At 43.9% G+C, this 23,575-nt stretch overlaps 1 non-coding gene and 1 pseudogene across 1 annotated transcript; both read right to left on the reverse strand.

The window, feature by feature from the left end:
• Positions 1-3,913: 3,913 nt before the first annotated feature.
• On the reverse strand, positions 3,914-4,017 carry LOC114675351 (small nucleolar RNA U13). The gene has a single exon (XR_003726398.1). It is a non-coding gene; the product is annotated as a small nucleolar RNA U13 (small nucleolar RNA).
• Positions 4,018-5,517: 1,500 nt separating this feature from the next.
• LOC100430308 (uncharacterized) lies at positions 5,518-23,357 on the reverse strand (annotated as a pseudogene).
• Positions 23,358-23,575: the final 218 nt, after the last annotated feature.

The raw sequence follows: 23,575 nt of genomic DNA on the forward strand, positions 1-23,575 counted from the left end.
GACAATTCAGCTTGCCTTGCTTGAGTATCTCAGCCAACAATGAGGTAAAAAGGCTCTCCAGCCTATACATATATATATTTTTAAGTTATGTTGCTGGTGGGACTCCACACTCAGCACTTCCTCTTCCAGCATCCAAGTACACCAGGAGTACTGACGGCCCCAGGATCTAGGTTCAAATTGCAGTTCACCTACTTCCCTTGTGTGTGTTCTTGAACAAATTACACTCAGTAGTAGTTTTTAGCTTTCTTCTCCCTTTCTTGAAGGGTTATTAGGAAGATTACATGATATATTATAAATTAAGTGCCTATCAAGATCTCTAGTGACTGTTGGTATCTTTCCTTAATGAGAACCCCTCTTTTACAACATAAATATTCTCAAAAATGTGCCCAATGGCCCTCCCGGTAATTCCCTTCAGAATCCTCTCCCTGAACATGTTCAGAGCAGTGGAAACAGGCACGAGGAGTGAGAGCAGAAGACATGGGTTCTAAGCCTTGCTTTACCTCTTGTGAGCACCATGATCTTGGACAAGTCATTCAACCTTTCTGCCTTTGTCTTTCCCGTTTGGGGAGTGAATATAACTACACTGCCCTATCTAGATCACAATGTGAGAATGCATGTCCATAAAATTGAGATAATAAAAGATAAAATTCTCTACATGTGCTAGATACTATGGATAACATCCAAGTTTAGTGGAGTTTAGTATGTTACACTACTCTAATGAAAACTATTACAAAACTTTTTAAAAAATCATATACAATACAAATATGAAACTGATAATGAACCAAAGACCTAAATGTAAAAGCTAAACTATAAAAATTCCTAAAAGAAAACATAGGTGTAAATCTTCATGACCTTAGATTAAGCAATAGTTTCTCAGCTATGACACAAAAGCACAATCAACCAAAGAAAGTATAAATTGGACCTCATCAAAATTAAAAATTTGTGTGCTTCAAAGGACACTATCAAGAAAGCAAAAAGACAACCCTTAGAATGGGAGAAAATATTTGCAAATTTTATATCTGATAAAGCACTTGTATCCAAAACATTTTTTTTTTTTTTGAGACGGAGTCTCGCTCTGTCACCCAGGCTGGAGTGCAGTGGCCGGATCTCAGCTCACTGCAAGCTCCGCCTCTCGGGTCTACGCCATTCTCCTGCCTCAGCCTCCCGAGTAGTTGGGACTACAGGCGCCCGCCACCTCGCCCAGCTAGTTTTTTGTATTTTTTTTTAGTAGAGACAGGGTTTCACCGTGTTAGCCAGGCTGGTCTCGATCTCCTGACCTCATGATCCGCCCGTCTCGGCCTCCCAAAGTGCTGGGATTACAGGCTTGAGCCACCACGCCCGGCCTCAAAACATTTAAACACATTTAAAACTCTGATAAGTTGATAATAAAAAGACAAATGATCCTATTCAAAAATGTGCGAAGGATCTGAATAGACATTTCTCCACAGTAGATAAGTCAATAAGCGCACAAAAGGCTGTTCAAGATCATTATTATTGGGGAGCTACAAATCAAAACCACAATGAGATACCAATTTACACCCACTGAGATAGCTATGATAAAAAAGACAGATAATAACAAGCGTTGGCAAGGATGTGAAGAAATCAGAACACCGTGTACTGCTATTGGGAATGTAAAATGGTGCAGCTGCTATGGAAAACAATATGGTGAGTCTTCAAAGATTTACACATGCAAAAGTACTATACTATTAGGATCCAGCAATTCTACTCTGAATATAAATACCCAAAATAATTAAAAGCAAGGACTCAAATATTTGTACACCCATGTTCTTAGCAGTATTATTTCACAATAGCCAAGAGTTGGAAGCAACTTAAGTATTTATTGATGGATGAATGGAAAAAGAAAATGTGGTATATAAATACAATGGAAAATTATTTAGTCTAAAAAAGGAAGAAAATTCTGTCATATATGAGGGGTCTTAAGAAAGTTCATGGAAAATGCATATTATGAAAAAACTGGGCCGGGTGTGGTGGCTCAAGCTTGTAATCCCAGCACTTTGGGAGGCCGAGACGGGTGGATCACGAGGTCAGGAGATCGAGACCATCCTGGCTAACACGGTGAGACCCCGTCTCTACTAAAAAAAATACAAAAAACTAGCCGGGTGAGGTGGTGGGCGCCTGTAGTCCCAGCTACTCAGGAGGCTGAGGCAGGAGAATGGCGTCAACCTGGGAGGTGGAGCTTGCAGTGAGCTGAGATCTGGCCACTGCACTCCAGCCTGGGCGACAGAGCGAGACTCCGTCTCAAAAAAAAAAAAAAAAGAAAAAAGAAAAAACTGGCCATGCATGGTGGCTCATATCTGTAATCCCAGCACTTTGGGAGGCCGAGGCAAGCAGATCACCTGGGGTCGGGAGTTCAAGACCAGCCTGGCCAAAATGGCAAAACCCCGTCTCTACTAAAAATACAAAAAATAGCTGGGCATGGTGGCAGGCGCCTGTAATCCCAGCTTTTCAGGAGGCTGAGGCAGGAAAATTGCTTGAACCTGGGTGGTGAAGGTTGCAGTGAGCTGAGATTGCATCACTGCACTCCAGCCTGGGCAACAGAGCAAGATTCCATCTCAAAAAAAAAAAAAAAGGGGAAAAACTATGCATGAATTTCAAAATTTTTTTGCACAAAAATAAACTTGTACTTACTTGTTATAACATGTCTGAATGGGATCTAGTCTGAAACATCAATTTGAACAGAGTCGGCCGGGCGCGGTGGCTCAAGCCTGTAATCCCAGCACTTTGGGAGGCCGAGACGGGCGGATCACGAGGTCAGGAGATCGAGACCATCCTGGCTAACACAGTGAAACCCCGTCTCTACTAAAAATACAAAAACTTAGCCGGGCGAGGTGGCAGGCGCCTATAGTCCCAGCTACTCGGGAGGCTGAGGCAGGAGAATGGCGTGAACCCGGGAGGCGGAGCTTGCAGTGAGCTGAGATCCGGCCACTGCACTCCAGCCTGGGTGACAGAGCGAGACTCTGTCTCAAAAAAAAAAAAAAAAAAATTTGAACAGAGTCCCTTTCAGAGCAACATAAATTCTGCTAAAATTGAAGCAAGAACAAACATCAGTGCTGAAGCTTGATGGTGGACAAACGGAAGCTTTACAGTGAAGCTTGGGTGGAAGAATGATGAAATTGATGCTAAAGCAAACTAAATATGGCCTGAGAAGAAGTCCATACTTCTATATTTGAGTCCTTGTGGACTAACTATAACCTACTGTAATAGGCAGACAAGATTAAAAACTTAGGAGTATGTGCCTGTAACAATCGCTGAGTCTTGGCCAATCCCAGCAGCCATACTTCAACCACTCATAGACTGCTGAGTGTTCAAACTGTGTTCAAATAAGGCAAACGTCAACCTGTAACCAATCCAGCTGTTTCTGTACCTCACTTCTGATTTCTGTATGTCACTTTACTTTTTTTGCCTACAAATTTGTTCTTACCATGAGGCACCCCTGGAGTCTCTCTGAATCTGCTGTAATTCTAGGGGCTGCCCAATTTACGAATTGTCCATTGCTCAATTAAACTCCTTTAATTAGGCTGAAGTTTTTCTTTTAACAATGATTTGCAAAAAGTTTTTGAGGATGATGCACCAAAGAATTCAGCAGTTTACAAATAGATAACTCATTTTAAGAGAGGACAAGATGATATTGAAGATGAAACCTGAAGCCACAGAGCATCCACATCAATTTTCAAGGAAAAAATTAACCTTATTTGTGCCCTAATTGAGGAAGACCAATTATTAACAGCAGAAACAATAGCCAACACCATAGATACCTCAATTGGCTCAGTTTACACAATTCTAACAGAAAAATTAAAGTTGAGCAAACTTTTCATTTGATGGATGCCAAAACGGTTGCATTCAGATCAGTTGCAGACAAGAGCAGAGAACAGAGCATATTTTTTTCCTTCCATATCAGACAGGTAATGTGCCGATGTTGTAACAAGGTTCAAGGGTGGGACACCTCACAAATGAGCATGAACACGCAGTCATCGTGCTCAGCAGCTACAAAAGGATTGAGCAGAGCTTTCAATGGAAATTTTAAACAAGTGGGGTCAGGATCCTGAAGCACTTCCTTGAAAAATCATAACAGGAGATGAGGCGTGGCTTTACCAATAGGATCCTGAAGACAAGGCACAATCAAAACAATGGCAACCAAGAGGTGGTCCAGTCACAGAAAAAGCGGACCAGTCAAGAGCAAAGGTCATGGCAATAGTTTTTTGGGATGCTTGAGGCATTTTACTTTTTAACTCTCTGGAGGCCCAAAGAATGATAACATCTGCTTATTATGGGAGTGTTTTGAGAAAGTTAGTCAAAGCTGTAGCAGAAGATGCCTGGGAAACCTTCACTAGGGAGTCTTTCTCTGCCACAACAATGCTCCTGTTCATTCCTCTCATCAAAATGGGTAACTGTGCAAGCAAGACTTTCAACAGGCTGGACGCGGTGGCTCATGCCTATAATCCAGCACTTTGGGAGGCCAAGGTGGGTGAATTGCTTGAGCCCAGGAATTAGAGACCAGCCTGGGCAACATGGTGAAACCCCATTTCTATAAAAAATACAAAAATTAGCCAGGCGTGGTGGCGCATGCCTATAGTCCCAGCTGCTCAGAAGGCTGAGGTGGGAGAATTGCTTGAGCCCAGGGGGTAGAGATTGTCGTGAGCCGTGATTGTGCCATTGCACTCCAGCCTGGACTACAGAGTGAGGCCCTGCCTCAAAAAACAAACAAACAAACAAACAAACAAATAAATAGAGTTTCAAAAGGAAATCATTAGGCATCTACCTTACAGTCCTGATTTGCCTCCTTTTGCCTTCTTTTCATTTCCTAATCTTTTAAAAAACCGTAAAAGTACACCTATTTTTCTTCAGTTAATATCGTAAAAGAGACTGCACTGACATGGTTACATTCCCAGGACCCTCAGTTCTTTAGGGATGGACTAAATGGCTGGTATCATTGCTTACAAAAGTGTCCTGAACTTGGTGAAGTCTATGTTGAGAAATACAGTTTATATTTTTTATTTTAATTTTTTCGACAATTATTTAAGATCTTTATTGACAAGTGCTTGCAGTTCATTGACTATTTTGAAAAAACACCAAGTTGTAAACTTTTATTACAAATTTAAAATGAAGTTCTTGTCTCATCTTGACCAGATATGAAACAATTTAAAAATCTTTAGAGACATATTGAGAAAAACCAGACTTTTTTTTTTTTTTTAGAAAACCACATTTGTTATTACCGAAAAGAGTTGTCTCTAGGAAAAAAGTGATTTAAAAAACCCAAGCTGCATAGATAATGCAGATAGTTATAGTAACTGGTCAGCAGCAAAAAGCAAACAATGTCTTCAGCTCCAATCTTTTGTTCATTTCTTATTGCTGCAGTTTCCCATTCATTTCTTCTTCTTGTATGACTAAAGGGGATGATGGTAGAGATGGTAAGTTGGTATTTACTCAGCCCTACCCTGCTCAGCCTTGGACATGGGCAAATTTTCAGCTGCTTTTGTCTCTTTGCCATATTGTGGTTTAGGGTTTTCTGGGTCTCCATCTGGGTACCGACATTGCTGCTGACCTGGGGTCTAATCTCCTTGATTTTTTTTTTTTTAAATCCTCTTCATCACCATCCTCTCAAGGCTGTCTTTGGCTAGGAGGGCCCCAGCGGAATTGTGGCCTATAGCCACATACATATCTTGCCTCATTGGTCTACCTGGTGCTCCTGCACCCTGGCTGTCAACACCCCCCATCTCCGCTCCCTGCGCTGGAGGGCTGGAACACTGTGGTCCACGCCCATAGGGTCGCCTCAGGTAGTAGGGCAGGAACCCTCTCCTGAGGAAGGGCCGGTCTTGTTGGGCCTGGCCTTTGGGAGCACTCTCCCATCCTTCCTTCTTTTCCCCACGCTCACTGTTCTGGCAATTCCACTCGTAATTGTGTGGAGGACCCCCAGGATGTGGATAGCTTCTATAATGGTTACGACCTGCTCCACATTTACTGCCTTGCAGTGGAACTCCACCAGGGCTGTGACATCTGCTGCCTCCGCACCCTTTTCTCCTTCAGCGTCAGACTCCACAGTCTCTCCAGCTCCTACACTGCCAAGGTACTTCCTGGGGTTCTTTTTAAATGGCAGATGCGTTTCTTACATTGAATCATTTTCCTTTTCCCAAAATCTTTGCTATGACCTTCTTGTCCCTACCCAGAGGACCATGGATGTGAGGCCGCCAAGGCCAGTACTCCCTGGGCAGCCAAGGCTGGTGGTAGAGGTGTGGCTACTTTCAGGGCTTTCTGGGGTATGCTCTCAGCTCCTGATCAAACTTGATTTTTTTATTTTTATTTTTTGAAACAGGGTCTCACTCTGTTGCTTAAGCTGAATTGCAGTGGTACAATCGTAGCTTACTGCAGCCTCAACCTCCCTGGCTCAAGGAATCCTTCCACTTCAGCCTCCCGAGTAGCTGGGAATACAGATGCGTACCACCACCCAGCTAATTATTTATTTTTTGAGACAGAGTCTTGCTGTGACGCCCAGGCTGGAGAGCAATGGCGCAATTTCGGCTCACTGCAACCTCCGCTTCCTGGGTTCAAGCGATTCTCCCACCTTAGCCTCCTGAGTAGCTGGAATTACAGGCACGTGCCACCACGCCCAGCTAATTTTTGTATTTTTAGTAGAGACGGGGTTTCACCATGTTGGTTAGGCTGGTCTCAAACTCCTGGGCTCAAGTGAACCTCCTACCTTGGCCTCCCAAAGTGCAGGGATTACAGGTGTAAGTCACTGCACCCAGCCTTTAAAAAAAAAAATCACTTAATTCAATTTTTCCACTAACTTCTTGAAGTCCTCTTGTACTACAGCATAGATCAATCTTGAAGACTTTATGCTCAGCCAAATAAGCCAGTGAAATAACACATAAGGATAAATACTGTAGGATTCCACTTATGTGAGGAACCTGGAGTTCTTAAATTCATAGAGAAAAAGCAGAATGGTGCTTGCCAGGGGTTGAGGGGTAGAGGAGTGAGGAGTTATTGTTTAATGGGTACAGAGTTTCAGTTTTGGATGATAAAAAAGTTCTGGAGGTGGATGGTGGTGATGGTTTCACAACAATGTGTATGTACTTAGTGCCACTGAACTGTACACTTTAAAATGGCTAAAATGGTAAATATTATGTGCATTTTACCATAAGAAAAAAATTCATATTACACAAACATTACAAGTACAATTCCAATTACTAAATATATTTGCATATTTAAAGCCAAAACAAAAGATATCCAATGTTTATGGTGGTTATCTCTGTGTGATAGGGCTATGGGTGCTTTTAATTTTCTCTGAATCTGTATTTATAACAGAGAAGTTATAAGTAGTAAATTATAGGCCGGGCGCGGTGGCTCAAGCCTGTAATCCCAGCACTTTGGGAGGCCGAGACGGGCGGATCACGAGGTCAGGAGTTCGAGACCATCCTGGCTAACACGGTGAAACCCCGTCTCTACTAAAAAATACAAAAAACTAGCCGGGCGAGGTGGCGGGCGCCTGTAGTCCCGGCTACTCGGGAGGCTGAGGCAGGAGAATGGCGTAAAAACCCGGGAGGCAGAGCTTGCAGTGAGCTGAGATCCGGCCACTGCACTCCAGCCTGGGCGACACAGCGAGACTCCGTCTCAAAAAAAAAAAAAAAAAAAAAAAAAAAAGTAGTAAATTATATAAAATTATGAGCAGTAAAATGTTTTTTATTACTTTTGCCGGTAATGCAAGCCCGAAATATTTTGTATTATCTTTTTTTTTTGAGATAGAGTTTCTCTCTTGTCACCCAGGCTGTATTGCAATGGCACGATCTTGGCTCACTGCAACCTCTGCCTCCCAGGTTCAAGCAATTCTGCCTCAGCCTCCTGAGTAGCTGGGATTACAGGCACCTGCCACCACAATGGCTAATTTCTATATTTTTGGTAGAGACAGGGTTTTGCCATGTTGGCCAGGGTGGTCTCCAACTCCTGACCTCAGGTGATCTGCCCAACTTGGCCCCCCAAAGTGCTGGGATCACAGGCGTGAGCCACCATGCCTGGCCTTGTATGACTTTTGTAATAAAAGCAGGCATTGAAAAATGTGGTAAAAGAGGGGAACAATAGATACTTGAGGGTGGAGAGTGGGAGGAGGGAGCAGATCAGAAAAATAACTGTTGGCTAATAGGCTTAGTACCTGGGTGATGAAATAATCTGTACAACAAACCCCCATGACATGAGTTTACCTATATAACAACCTGCACATGTGCCCCTGAACCTAAAATAAACGTTAAACAAAAAGAAAAAAGTGTTATGTCATAAAATGAAGTATTATTCATCCATAAAAAGGAATGAAGTACTGGTAAATGTTACAACATGAATGAACTTTGAAAACATCATATGCTAAGTGAAAGAAGCCAGCCATAGAAGATCACATATTGTGTGATTCCACTCATGTGAAATGTCCAGAATAGGCAAATCCATGGAAAGAAAGGGCAGATTAGGGATTGCTTAGGGCTGATGGGAATAGGGGCAGGGGTGGGGGATGGGGAGTGACTACTAATGAGTACAGGGTTTCTCTCTTCTCTCTTTCTTTTTTAGAGACAATGTCTTGCTTGCTGTTGCCCAGGCTGAAGTATAGTGGCCTTATCATAGCTCACTGCAGCCTAGAACTCTTGGGGCTCAAGCAATCCTCCTGCCTCAGCCTCTGGAGTGGCTGGGACTACAGTGTGTGCCACCAAGCCTGGCTAAATTTTTTTTTTTTTTTTTTTGCAGAGACAGGGATCTCATCATGTTGCTTATGCTGGTCTTAAACTCCTGGTGAGAGGTGAAGCCAGCTGGGCTTCTGGGTCGGGTGAGCACTTGGAGAGCTTTTCTGTCCAGCTAGAGGATTGTAAATGCACCAATCAGCACTCTGTGTCTAGCTAGAGGATTGTAAATGCACCAATCAATATTCTGTAAAAATTGACCAATCAGCACTCTGTAAAATGGACCAATCAGTACTCTGTAAAATAGACCAATAAATAGGACATGGGCGGGGCCAAATATGGAAATAAAAGCTGGCCACCCAAGCCAACAGCAGCAACCTGCTGTGGTTCCTTTCCGGTTTGTAGTTTAGCTCTTTATAATAACCCTTGCAGCTGCTTATTCTTTGCGTTCACACCACCTTTAAGAGCTGTAACACTCACCACGGAGGTCCGCCGCTTCGTTCTTAAAGTCAGCAAGACCACAAACCCACCAGAAGGAAGAAACTTCGGACACATCTGAAGGAACAAACTCCGGACACAACGTCTTTAAGAGCTCTTAACACTCACCACGAAGGTCCACAGCTTCATTTTTGAAGTCAGTGAGACCAAAAACCCACCAGAAGGAACCGACTCTGGACACGCTGGCCTCAAAGGATCCTCCTGCCTCAGCCTCCCAAAGTGCTAGAGCCACCATATCCAGTCCACTGTACAGGGTTTCATTTTGGGTTGATGAAAATGTCCTCAAATTGACCAGGTGTGGTGGCTCACGCCTGTGATCCCAGCACTCTCGGAGGCTGAGGAGGGTAGATCACCTGGGGAGAGGAGTTCAAGACCAGCCTGACCAATACGGTGAAACCCTGTCTCTCTTAAAAATACAAAAATTAACCAGGGGTGGTGGTGGGCAGCTGTAATCCCAGGTACTCGGGAGGCTGAGGCTGGAGAATCACTTGAACCCGGGAGGTGGAGGTTCAGTGAGTTCGAGATCATGCCACTGCATTCCAGCCTGGGCAACAGAGCAAGACTCCGTTTCATAAAAGAAAAAAACAACGTCCTGAAATCAACCGTGGTGATTGCACAACTCTGTGCCTACAGTAGTCCCCACTTCTCCAGAGTTTCTCTTGCCATGGTTTCAGTTACCCCTGAACCACTGAGGTCCGAAAAGAGATGGGTACAGTGTAAGATATTTAGAGACAGAGTTACAATATACAGTAACTTTTATTACAGTATACATTTGTTACAGTATATTGCTGTGATTGTTCCATTCTGTTTTATTATTTTTTTTGAGACCGGGTCTCTGTCATCCAGGCTGGAGTGCAGGGGTGTAGTCATGGCTTACTGTAGCCTGGACCGCCCCAGGCTCGGGTGATATTCCTACCTCAGCCTCCACAGTAGCTGGGACCACAGGCATGCATCACCACACCCGGCAATTTTTGTATATTTTATAGAGTTGGGGTTTTGCCATGTTGCCGAGGCTGGTCTTGAACTCCTAGGCTCAAGCAATCCGCCTGCCTTGGCCTCCCAAAGTGCTGGGGTTACATGCCTGAGCCACTGTGCCCAGCCTGTTCTATGTTATTATTAGTTATTGTTAATCTCTTAGCTAATTTACAAATTAAACTTTATCATAGGTATGTAGGTATAGAAAAAACAGTATATATAGGATTCAGCACTATCATCAGTTTCAGGCATCCAATGGGGGTCTTGGAATGTATCCTCCAGGGTTAAGTGTGAACTATATACAATAGTATATACTAAAAACTATTGAATTGTATATTTTAAATAGGTGAATTGTGGTATGTGAAGTATAACTCAATAAAGGTGTTACAAGGAAAATCTTGTTTTCAGACTTTAGGTTTTATCCCAATCTAAAATCTTTAGTAGTCATTTTGTATTAGACCCATTCCTAGGTACTTAATGAAGATGTGAAGTCAAAGAGAGACACTGCTGGGCAATTTTATTTATTTTTCGAGATGAGATCTCACTGTGTTGCTCAGGCTGGACAGCAGTGGCACAATCACAGCTCCTGCAACTTCAGCCTCCCAGACTCAAGCCACATCCTCCCACCTCAGACTCCCAAATAACTGCAACTACAGGGGTATGCTACTACAGGGGCACACTGCTATTTTTTGTAGAGACAGGGTGTTGCCATGTTGTCCAGGCTGGTCTAGAACTCCTGAGCTCAAGCAATCTGCCATCAGTCTCCCAAAGTGATGGGATTACAGGCACTTGGCCTGTTCAGAATTTCTTTCTTTTTTATTTTTATTTTTTGTGAGACGGAGTCTCGCTCTGTTGCCTAGGCTGGAGTGCAATGGTGCGATCTCGGCTCACTGCAAGCTCCGCCTCCCAGGTTCATGCCATTCTCCTGCCTCAGCCTCCAGAGTAGCTGGGACTACAGGCGCCCGCCACCACGCCCGGCTAATTTTTTGTGTTTTTAGTAGAGACAGGGTCTCACTGTGTTAGCCAGGATGGTCTCGATCTCCTGACCTCGTGATCCACCCACCTCGGCCTCCCAAAGTGCTGGGATTACAGGCATGAGCCACTGCGCCTGGCCCAGAATTTCTTAAATGAATTAGCAAATATAAGCTAGAGGAGCCCACCAGCCCAGGCTACCCAAGGAGGAATACCTTGTTATCAGAACTGCCCAAACTAGAAAGATTGGATGACTCAACACAGTGCAGATTTGTGAATTCTAACCCAGAAAGATTACCCCTTCAGGACACGTATGTGTCCAAGGAAACATTAAGAGTTCAATAGCCTGGGCAACATAGTCAAACTCTGTCTCCACAAAAATTACCTGGGCAAGGTGGTGTGCGCCTGTAGTCCCAGCTACTCAGGAGGCTGAGGTGTGAGGATCAGATGGGCTGGGGAGGTTGAAGCTGCAGTGAGCTATGATTGCACCACTGCAGTCCAGCCTGGGAAACAGAGCAAGACCCTGTCTCCAAAAAAAAAAAAAAAAAAAAAAAAAAGAGGTTTATAGTCATCAATTCTGCTTTCTCTTCATAACCCCTAGTATTCTAGGCAATTTAAAATTTAATAGGGTACAATTATCCAGTAGTTGGCCAGCAAATACTTATTAAGCACCTACTATGTGGTAGGAACTAAGGTTGCAAAATTCAATGTGACATAGTGCCTTACTCTTACAGAGCTTTCAGGCTAATAGAAGATAGAGACACATGCCATAAGCAATTGCAATAGTTTGACAAGAGCTACCCTAGAGCTGAGGTCAAGATACTGTAGGAGCATAGTGGAGGGTGGGGTGTAGGATAGGAAAAGAACTATTTTTTTCCTTGATAATCACTGGGTTTGTGGCTGAAGCCCCTATAACAAAAGATAAACAAGAAAAGTATACACATTTATTTATTTAAGTTTCATGTGACATGGGAGACTTTAAAAGGAAACAGGGCTGGGCACAGTGGCTCACGCCTGTAATCCCAGCACTTTGGGAGGCTGAGGTGGTCTGATCACCTGAGGCCAGGAGTTTGAGACTAGCCTGGCCAAGATGGCAAAACCCAGTCTCTACTAAAAATACAAAAATTAGCCGGGCATGGTGGTGTGCACCTGTAATCCCAGCTACTTGGGAGGCTGAGGCAGGAGAATCGCTTGAACCCGGGAGGCAGAGCTTGCAGGGATTCGAGATCAAGGCACTGCACTCCAGCCCAGGCGACAGAGCAAACCTCCGTCTCAAAAAAAACAAAAAAAGGAAATAGCCCAAAGAAACAGGTAAATCTGTGTATATTTTGATGGAGAAGTGGATGGTCATGGAAAAATATAATTGGATAAAAAGTATGATCTAATGTTAATAAACTGTGAGGGGACCACTTAGCAAGATCTATTTGTTCCAATTTTTCTTTGTGTCTCTGTGTGTTCAGAGATAAGGATGTCCTTTTCCTCTAGGTATAGGGAGGGACCTCTCCAATGAGGTCTCATGACCTGCTTCAAGGGAGAAGGCTGAGAGGAAGATGAGAATGACCTACTTGCTTCTGCTGTTTTCTCAAATACCAAAGTGCCGTATTTGTGGGTAGGATGTCCTAAACTTATTCAGAGGTTGGTAGGGGTTGAGGTAAGAAATGTTTTCCAGTCTTTGAACTGAGACCTGAAGCCTGAGTAGAAGTTAGAGAGAGGAAATGGAAGAAGAAAGTACTATGATTGGCAGAAAGTCATGTGTAAAGGCCCAGGGCAAAGAAAGAACATAGCTTTTATCCCAGGAACTTTACGTAGTTGAGGATGGTTGGAGAGTTTAAAATTAGATGTGGCAAAAGGTAAGACTCAAGAGATAAACAGGCCGGGCACGGTGGCTCACGCCTGTAATCCCAGCACTTTGGGAGGCCGAGACGGGCGGATCACGAGGTCAGGAGATCGAGACCATCCTGGCTAACACGGTGAAACCCCGTCTCTACTAAAAAATACAAAAAACTAGCCGGGCGAGGTGGCGGGCGCCTATAGTCCCAGCTACTCGGGAGGCTGAGGCAGGAGAATGGCGTGAACCCGGGAGGCGGAGCTTGCAGTGAGCTGAGATCCGGCCACCGCACTCCAGCCTGGGTGACAGAGCGAGACTCCGTCTCAAAAAAAAAAAAAAAAAAAGAGATAAACAGGGGCCTCATAAATATAGAGGGCTTTTGAAACCTTTCCTGAAGTGCGTTTTGATACCTATGGAGGTGCACCACTGTTAGGGTTCTCTAGAGAGAGAGAACCAACAGGGGATGGTTAGATAGATAGATAGATAGATAGATAGATAGATAGATACCTAGATAGATACCTAGATAGATACATATACAGACAAAGGAGAAGGGATTTATTAGGGAATTGGCTCACATGATTCTGGAAGCTGAGAAGTCCCATGACAGGCCATCTGCAAGCTGGAGACCCTGGGATGCTGATATTGCGGCTCAATCCAAGTCAAAAAGTCTTAAAACGAGGGATGCCAATGGTGTAATTCTCTCAGCCCAAGCCCCAAAGCCTGAGAACCTGGTGAGGTGGTGCTCATGAAAGCCCTAGAGTCTCAAGGCTGGAGAGCCTGGGGTCCTGATATCCAAGGACAGGAGGAGAAGAGTATGTCCCAGCTCCAGGAGAGAGAGGAAATCCTTTTCTCTCCTTTTTTTTTCTATCTTGGCCCCGAGCCAACTGGATGGTGCCCAGCCACACTGAGGGAAGATCTTCCCCTCTTAGTCCACTGACTCACAAGCCAGTCTGCTTTGGAAACCCAGACAGACACACCGAGAAGGAATGTTTTACCATCTCTCTAGGTGTTCCTTAATCCAGTCCAGTTGACACCTAACCTTAACCATTACAGCCACTGAGATCTCCAGCCTCCAACTGCTGCCCCTAAGATCTGCCACAGTATTCATATCAACACCATGCTCTCCCCAGGCTGCTCCTAGCCAATAACTGTGCATGGCCGAGCTGCTCAAACCAGGCCATATCCATGCCTCCTCTAATGGGCTGTCTTGGTTGTGGGGACTCCTGTGTGGTCTGGTCACAATAGGCTGCACGCTTACCTGTGGAGCTGCCTGGAGCCTGATGGTGACCCTTGGCCAACACTATGGAATATATCAAATGATGTTCTATAACCATCAGTCTGTGGATTGTTTGGGGAACAGGACATACTGGCCTATCAGCATTGTTTAATAATTGTTTCTTTGATGGAGCCTGGAGGATTTCAATATTAAGGCTGGTCACGGAGCTAAAACATGCCTACGTGACCAGTTCACTCTAAGAGATCCCACCATGAGTGAACTTTGGACTTCCTGGTATATACACACATGACGGTTCAAGACCTGAGCATGTAGCACATCCAGTGGGAGTCAGCAGAGGGAGGACAAAGAAGCCTGTGCCTGAGATCTCTAGCCCCTTCTTTGCATAACTTTGCCTGCTGTTACCATACTGTATCCTTTGCCTGTTAAAAACTGATATGTGAGGGCTGGGTTGGGTGGCTCATGCCTGTAATCCCAGCACTTTGGGAGGCCGAGGTAGGTGGATCATATGAAGTCTGGAGTTCAAGACCAGCCTAGCCAACATGGTGAAACCCTGTCTCTAATAAAAATACAAAAATTAGCTGGGCATGGTGGTGCACACCTGTAATCCCAGCTACTCAAGAGGCTGAGGTGGGAGAATTGCTTGAACCAAGGAGGTGGAGGTTGTGGTGAGCCAAGATCCGCCACTGCACTCCAGCCCGGGTGACAGAGCGAGACTGTGTCTCAAAAAACAAAACAAAACAATGCAAAACTCATCTGTATGAGTATAGAAACTGCTGGAGTCCTGTGAGTCCTTTCAGCAAGCAAACATGGAAGGTAATCAGAGCATGATGGACACAGTCCCCCATTGGCCTAGCCAAGATTTTCGCAGAGCTGCACTCTGTTCCGAGGCTCTCCCTGCATACTCCTGCTGTCTCTCTGCTTTATCCCTCAAAAGCATTTCCCCGAATAAATAAATCAATCTTCTGCACATCTGATTGTGTCCTAGCCTCTGCTTCTCAGAAAACTTGAACAGGAACAGGGTATCAAGAGTGGCTGGAAAAGCACACAGTTTAGGATTGACTGATTTCTCACCTGGCTGGCAAGGAGTATCCCATCCCAAGTGGAATGTGGGGCACGGATAATGCCTGATTCAAGGTGTCCCAAAATATCCAAGCGGAGGGGAACGCCTTTGCTGGTGAGATGATTCAGGCATTGAAAGACAGGGGAAAGACACCGCTGTAAAAGCCAGTGGAGTTGGCTGGTTGTTAATGCCCTGTATAGGAATAATGAAAAGCGAGAGTTAAACACATACCAGCTAAGTGGAGAGCCAGAGCCCTTATTGGTAGCTTACAAAGAGGTCATCATTGCCTTTACCAAGAGTGAACACAGCTGAGGAGCAAACTAGGTCTTAATGTTACTGAACAGAATTGGGGTCCGCTTGCCTGGTGCAATAAGGCCAAAACAACCACACTGAGGTTTGCAGCAGGAGAAAGGAGGGAGTCTATTTGCAGAGTGCCAAGTGAGAATCAAGCAGCTCTTGCTTAAATCTTGACCTCCCTGATGACTTGAAAGTAAGGACGTTTTGTTTTGTTCTTTGAGACAGCATCTCGCTCTGTCACCCACGCTGGAGTGTGGTGGTGCAAATCATAGTTCACTGCAACCTCAGACTCCTGGGCTCAAGCGATCCTCTCATCTCAGCTAGGGCTATAGGCATGTGCCACCATACTTGGCTAGTTTTTAAATTTTTTTGTAGAGATCCGGGGCAGGTGTGTGTGTTTGGGCGGGGCAGCGGGGGGAGGGGGGGGGAGGTTCTTGCTATTTTGCCCAGGCTGGTCTTGAACACCTGGCCTCAAGAAATCATCCTGCCTCAGCCTCCCAAAGTGCTGGGATTACAGACGTGAGCCACTGTGCCTGGCTTGAAAGAAAGAATTTTTAAAGGTAGAGGTAGATTTTAGGAAAGCAGAAGTTACAGGCAAAATCATAAATCAATACATGGAGATTATACACTGGTTTGGCCTAAAAGGGTGGGATGTCTTGAAGCGGGGGCTTACAGGTCACAGATAGACTCAAGATTTTCTGATCTGAAATTGGTTGAGGAAGAGAAGCTTTGTTTAAAAATGTGGGGTCAGCAGCAAAGAATGTTAGCTCTGGCTTGTGGGTGTGACCTCCTCCAGGCCCCTCAGGAAGAAATTGAGAACAAAGATAATGGGCAGAGTTCAGTTCTCAGCTCCCTGTTCTCTGAGGTCTAACGTGCCAGCAGATCCATTTGGTAGGGGTTTGAGTTCCTGAAAAATAACTCAGAGACATATGTTAAGATGTCATCTTTAGTTTCTGTAGGGGAACCAAACATCCTGTGATTCTAACTACTGTTTTAAACTACCATTACCTTCTTATCAAGTTGCTTATTTACTTCTCAGGACTAGCTAGGAGCCTGGAATTTCCCTTGAAGGAATTCAAGATTTTCCTTTATTTCCATGCTTGGGTGCCTGAAGGCCTCAAAAAGGGGTGGTCCCTGCTCCCTCTCATTAATAGTTAAAGTCATTGAGTTCCAGAGGCATTTAAATGCTCAGCCAAGGCTGGGCAGGGTGGCTCATGCCTGTAATCCCAACATTTTGGGAGACCAAGGCAGGCAGATCACTTGAGGTCGGGAGTTCAAGACCAGCCTGGCCAACATGGTAAAACCCAGTCTCTACAAAAAAATACAAAAATTAGCTGGGCCTGGTGGCATGCGCCTGTAATCCTAGCTACTCAGGAGGCTGAGGCACGAGAATCACTTAAACCGGGGAGGCGGAAGTTGCACTGAGCTGAGATCACACCACTGCACTCCAGCCTGGGCAACAGAGTGAGACTCCGTCTCAAAAAAATAAGTAAATAAGAATAAAAAATAAATGCTTAGCCAAGACAAGTTGTTTACACAACCTCAGAGCCCTAGTTGAGAAAACTTGGGAACCTGACACTTAGGAAGGAGACATCTGGGGATGTGTCCTAAAGGATTTGGCTCTGCAGACTCAAAGGTTACAGAGGTATCCAATCTTCTCCATTAAAAGATAGCATTCCCCGGCCATGCGCAGTGGCTCACGCCTGTATTCCCAGCACTTTGGGAGGCCAAGGCGAGTGGATCACAAGATCAGGAAATCAAGACCATCCTGGCTAACATGGTGAAACCCATCTCCACTAAAAATACAAAAAATTAGCTGGGCGTGGTGGCAGGCGCCTGTAGTCCCAGCTACTCTGGAGGCTGAGGCAGGAGAATGGCGTGAAACCGGGAGACGGAGTTTACCGGGAGACGGAGTTTGCAGGGAGCCGAGATCACACCACTGCACTCCAGCCTGGGCAACAGAGCAAGACTCCGTCTCAAAAAATAAATGAAATGAAATAAAATAAAATAAATAAAATAAAATAAAATAAAATAAAATAAAATAAAATAAAATAAAATCTCCCTGCATGCAGGAAGACCTGCAGAGTTCTCTATCTGACAAAACAATACATTTCCCCCTCAGGAGCTTCCCCCGCCTCCTCTCTTGGCTTCCAGGCTGATAAGCAGGATTAAATTCTATTATAGCATAACCTGGCAGAGACTATGTTGGGCTTGATAAGGAAGAAGAGCTATCACACCCTCGTGGAGCTTCAAGAATTACCTAGCATGTATTGGCAGGACCGGGACAGTATACCTGGGATTAGATTTTCAGGGTTGTTAATTAGAAAGACCAGAATATAAAACTGGATGAGTGGCTGGGTGCGGTGGCTCATGCCTGTAGTCCTAACACTTTGGGAGGCTGAGGCGGGCAGATCACCTGAGGTCAGGAGTTCGAGATCAGCTTGGGCAACATGGTAAAACCCATCTCTAATAATAAATACGAAAATCAGCTGGACATGGTGGTGCACACCTGTACTCCCAGCTACTTAGGAAACTGAGGCTGAGGCAGAAGAATCACTTGAACCTGGAAGGGGGAGGTTGCAGTGAGCCGAGATCATGCAACTGCACACAGCCTGGGTGACAGGGGGAGACTCTGTCTCAAAAACAAACAAACAAACAAAAAAACCAAAAAAACCCAAAAAAACAAAAAACAAAAACTGGATGATTGAGAATTCATAGACTTGAGGACCTCTTCTTGGGACACAGGATTTAATGCCCTGGCAAGGACATTAAAGGGATGCTGGAGTGTAACTGAGAAGTCTGGAGAAAGCAATGGCCCACAAAGAATAAAGTGGAAATTCTTTAGTTGCTCTGGCAGATGATAGAGGAAGGAATAAAAAGGCTCAGGGTTGGCCGGGCGCGGTGGCTCACGCCTGTAATCCCAGCACTTTGGGAGGCCGAGATGGGCGGATCACGAGGTCAGGAGATCGAGACCATCCTGACTAACATGGTGAAACCCCGTCTCTACTAAAAATACAAAAATTAGCCGGGCGCGGTGGCGGGCGCCTGTAGTCCCAGCCACACAGGAGGCTGAGGCAGGAGAATGGCGTGAACCCGGGAGGCGGAGCTTGCAGTGAGTCCAGCCTGGGAGACAGAGCGAGACTCCGTCTCAAAAAAAAAAAAAAAAAAAAAAAAAGGAAACATACATTCAGTAAAGTGCACAAATCTTTAGTGTATTACATCTTGACAATTTGTTTCTTTTTAAAATCAACTATTATTGAGATAAGAATTATATATAATAAAATGTACCTATTTTTAGTGTATGGTTTGATGAACTTTGACATCTATGTATGTATCATCATAATGAAGATATATAACATTTCCACCACCAACAAAATTTCCCTCATACTCCTTTGTAGTCAATCCCACCCCTCCCAGTACTAGGCAAACACTGGTCTGCTTTTTGCCACTATATAGTAGTTTTTCCTGTTCTAGGACTTGACATAAAAAAATCTTACTCTCTCTATATATGTATTATACACACACACACACACACACACACACACACACACACTTTTTTGGATCTGGATTCTTTAGCTCAGCAATGAAGTTTTCAAGATCTATTCATGTTGTTGTGTGCTGTGTCTATCAGAAGTTTGCTCCTTTTTATTGGTGAATAGTATTCCCTTGTATGGACAAACCAATTTGCTTATCTATTTGCCTATAGATGGATATATATTTTTTGAGATGGAGTTTTGTTCTTGTCGCCCAGGCTGGAGTGCATTGGCATGACCTTGGCTCACTTCAACCTCTGCCTCTAGGGTTCAAGGGATTCTCCTGCCTCCGCCTCCCAAACTGCTAAGATTACAGGCACTCACCACCATGCCTAGCTAATTTTTGTATTTTTAGTAGAGATGGGGTTTCACCATGTTGGCCAGGCTGGTCTTGAACTCCCAGCCTCAGTTGATCAGCCCACCTTAGCTTCCCAAAGTGCTGGAATTACAGGCATAATACATTATATATTATAATATATAATATTATTAATAAAACTATTATTAATAGCTATAACTATTATTAATAATAGCTGCTATGAATATTTGTGTACAAGTCTTTTGGGGCTCATGGGATTTCATTCTCTTGGGTAAGTACCTAGGAATGGAATGGTTGGGTCATATGGTGGGTACATATTTAACTTTATAAGAACCTGCCAAATGGATTTCCAAGGTGGCTGTGCCATTTGACATCCCTATCAATTCTGGCCGCTGTCTATCCTCTTCAGGGGTTGGTAATGTCAGATTTTTGACTTTTTAAAATGATACACCTATCAGAAGGGCACACACATTGATACTGATTTCTAGATTCTTTTGTGGTCAAATAAAATATTCTATATTGTGGGCCAGGTGCAGTGGCTCACACCTATAATCCCAGCACTTTGCAAGGCTGAGGCGGGCAGATGATTTGAGGTCAGGAGTTTGAGACCAGCCTGACCAAAATGGTGAAACTTCTCTACTAAAAATACAAAGAAATTAGCCAGGCTTCGTGGTGCATGCCTGTAGTCCCAGCTACTTGGGAGTCTGAGGCGGGAGAATCGCTCGATCCGGGAGGCGAAGGTTGCAGTGAGCTGAGATCGCGCCACTGCATTCCAGCCTAGGCAACAGGGCAAGACTCCGTCTCAAAAACCAAAACCAACAGCAAAACAAAACAACTCTGTATTGTGACAGTCTTTTTCATTGTAAGATTTGTTTCATGCCCAGGACATGGACTGTCTTGGTGAATGTTACATTTGCACTTCAAAAAAAAATGTTTTTAGCTTTTTTTTTTTTTTTTGAGACGGAGTCTCACGCTGTCGCCCAGGCTGGAGTGTAGCAGCGCGATGTCGGCTCACTGCGATCTCCGCCTTCCAGGTTCAAGTGGTTCTCCTGCCTATGCCTTCTGAGTAGCTGGGACTACGGCATATGCTGCCACGCTTGGCTAATTTTTTTTTTTTTTTTTTTTTTTTGAGAAGCAGTTTCGCTCTTGTCGCCCAGGCTGGAGTGCTATTTCGCCATCTTGGCTCACCACAACCTCTGCCTCCCGGGTTCAAGCGATTCTCCTGCCTAAGCATCCTAAGTAGCTGGGATTACAGGCATGCGCCACCATGTCCAGCTAATTTTGTATTTTTAGTAGAGATGGGGGTTTCTCCATGTTGGTCAGGCTGGTCTCGAACTCCCGACTTCTGGTGATCCACCCACCTCAGCCTCCCAAAGTGCTGGGATTACAGGCGTGAGACACCTTGCCTGGCCCATTTATTCTTAATCTATTGTCTTTGTATTCAAATTAGATTTCTATATATATAGTTTGATCTCACTCTTTTTTTTTTTTTTTTTTTCAGACAGGATCTTCCTCTGTTGCCCAGGCTGGAGCGCAGTGGTGTGATCTTGGCTCACTGCAACCTCTGCCTCCCGGGTTCAAGCGATTCTCTTGCCTCAGCCTCCTGAGTAGCTGGGATTACAGGCATGTGCCACCACACCCGGCTGATTTTTGTATTTTTAGTAGAGATGGGTTTCACCATGTTGGTTAGGATGGTCTCAATCTCTTGACCTCCTGATATGCTTGCCTTAGCTGGGATTACAGGTGTAAGCCACCGTGCCCGGCCTCATTTTTTTTTTAAAGGTCAACGAGATACAATTCATTAAGAATAAAAATATATTGTTTCGCCAGGTGCAGTGGCTCATGCCTGTAATCTTTGGGAGGCCAAGGTGGTGCGTCATTTGAATTCAGGCGTTTGAGACCAGCCTGCCCAACGTGGGGAAACCCCATCTCTACTAAAAATACAAAAATTAGCTGGGTGTGGTGGTGCATGCTTGTAGTCCCAGCTATTCAGGAGGCTGAGGCACGAGAATCAGTTAAGCCTGGGAGGCAGAGGTTGCAGTGAGCTGAGATTGTGCCACTGCACCCCAGCCTGGGTGACACAGCAAGACTCTATTTAAAAAAAAAAAAAAAAAAGTTAGCCAGTGTGGTGGCCTGTGCCTGTAATCCTAGCTACTTGGGAGGCTGAGGCTGGAGAATCGCTTGAACCTGGGAGGTAGAGGCTGCAGAGAGCCGAGAGGGCACTGCACTCCAGCCTGGGTGACAGAGGGAGATTCTGTCTCAATAAAAATAATAATAATAATAATAAATAAAAATACATTGCTTCAAACTTAGAATAATTTAATATTTTCTTTGTTATTTCATATGTATCTGGAAATGGGATACATGTTCTCATCCTGTCCTGAGGTAGCATTCTACCAACTGGTACAGGGCTCCCAGATAGAGTCAAAGTGACATTCCTCTTGCAACCATTTCCATTGTCAAAAAAAAATTTTGTTTTCATATATTTCAACTGTAGCTTCAGATTAATACCTCTCAGAAGAATTTCATCCTAAAGCCCAATTTGGTTTAGAGCCTTTAACTGCAAATAATTTCCAGGTGACACTAACGACCAACATAAGGATAATGCAGGTAAAAAAACATATAGGTACATTTCAGTTCCATGGATTTCACTTTCATATTTTAAGTCTATCACTTTATACCTTCAGTATCAACATTAAAATAGAACCTAAGAAGATTCCTGTTTCAGCAACGTTCTATATAAATATCTTCACCTCTACCCTACTTGCAACAAAATTTCTAAATCAGACTAGATTAATTAGCTTTCAATTATAATAACTGATATCTTTAATAGATTTTTAATCTAAAGTTTAACAGCTTTTAATTATAAAACTTATTCTCAATTATAATTTATAATTTTTTTAATTTATTTTTTTTTGAGACAGGGTCTTGCTCTGTCACCCAGGTTGGAGTACAATGGCACCATCATGGCTTACTGCAGCCTCAACCTCCTGGGCTCAATCAATTCTCCCACCTCAGCCTTGCCAGTAGCTGAGACTACAACTGTATGTCACCATACCTGACTAATTTTTTAAATTTTTTGTACAGACAAGGTCTCACTATGTTGCCCAGGCTGGCCTTGAACTTCTGGGCTCAAGTGATCCTCCCCCCTCAGCCTCCCAAAGTGCTGGCATTACAGGCATGAGCCACTGCACCTGGCATGTAATTTACAATTAAAAAGACTAGTTCAAGTACTTAGGTTGATAAATCCCATACAACACAAAAGCAAAGGAAATTATTCTCAATAGGCAGAGATACAATTAATTGCAGATATATGGCTTACTAAGATTACTAAAACAGCTCATGCTGTATATTGAAACAAAAACAAAAAAATGCCTGAGGCAAGGAGATTGAGGCTGCAGTGAGGTGTGATTGCCCCAGCCTGGGTGACACAGTGAGATACATCTCTTAAAAACAGAAAAAAATTATGAAAAGAAAAAAAAGTTGTACTGAGATGGATTTTAAAATAATCTCAGAAAATACAAAAATTATTAATAATCTTTACAGCTTTTGATTACATATCTTCATAATGATAATTTTAATCACAGGTCTCAAATTTTATTGCAAATATATTGCCATTAGGTCTCTAATCGTAGATTATTTTTTGTTGAATATTCTGCTGATAAACAACTGCTTAACATTCCAATAAAACATATTCTCACAATTAACTATGAGACTGGTGCCACCACTGGGAAATGAGCTGAGTTAATCAGCAGTTACATCGAATGTAACGAATCCCAAATCACTTCTTTCTCTAGGTCCGCTGAAGTCATCTAAGTTTTTCAGCTTGATCGGCGAGTCATTGCCACCACACCCGGGATGCTTCCGTCTTTGAAGGAGGTGCTGATGGTGAAAGCAGCTAAATATGAGCGCCGCCATCAGGCTGAGAAGTGGCAGAGAGTTCACCTGCGACACCACCGCGTTCATCTCCCACGACCCTGCGTCCACATGCATGCTTGGGCTCCTGTTTCAGGAGTGTATCCCGTAACTTTAAATATTGTTATGCTACTTTACATATCATGTAAGAACCTTTTAATAATTCAACTCCATTTTCCCTTTGGAACCTTTGTGCTATTGTTTTAAGACATTTCATTTCCATTTCCATTAGAAAATTTAAAATATATTTTTATATTTGCTTTAAATGG

This window comes from Macaca mulatta, chromosome 1, assembly GCF_049350105.2.
Source record: "Macaca mulatta isolate MMU2019108-1 chromosome 1, T2T-MMU8v2.0, whole genome shotgun sequence".
Lineage (NCBI taxonomy): Eukaryota > Metazoa > Chordata > Mammalia > Primates > Cercopithecidae > Macaca > Macaca mulatta.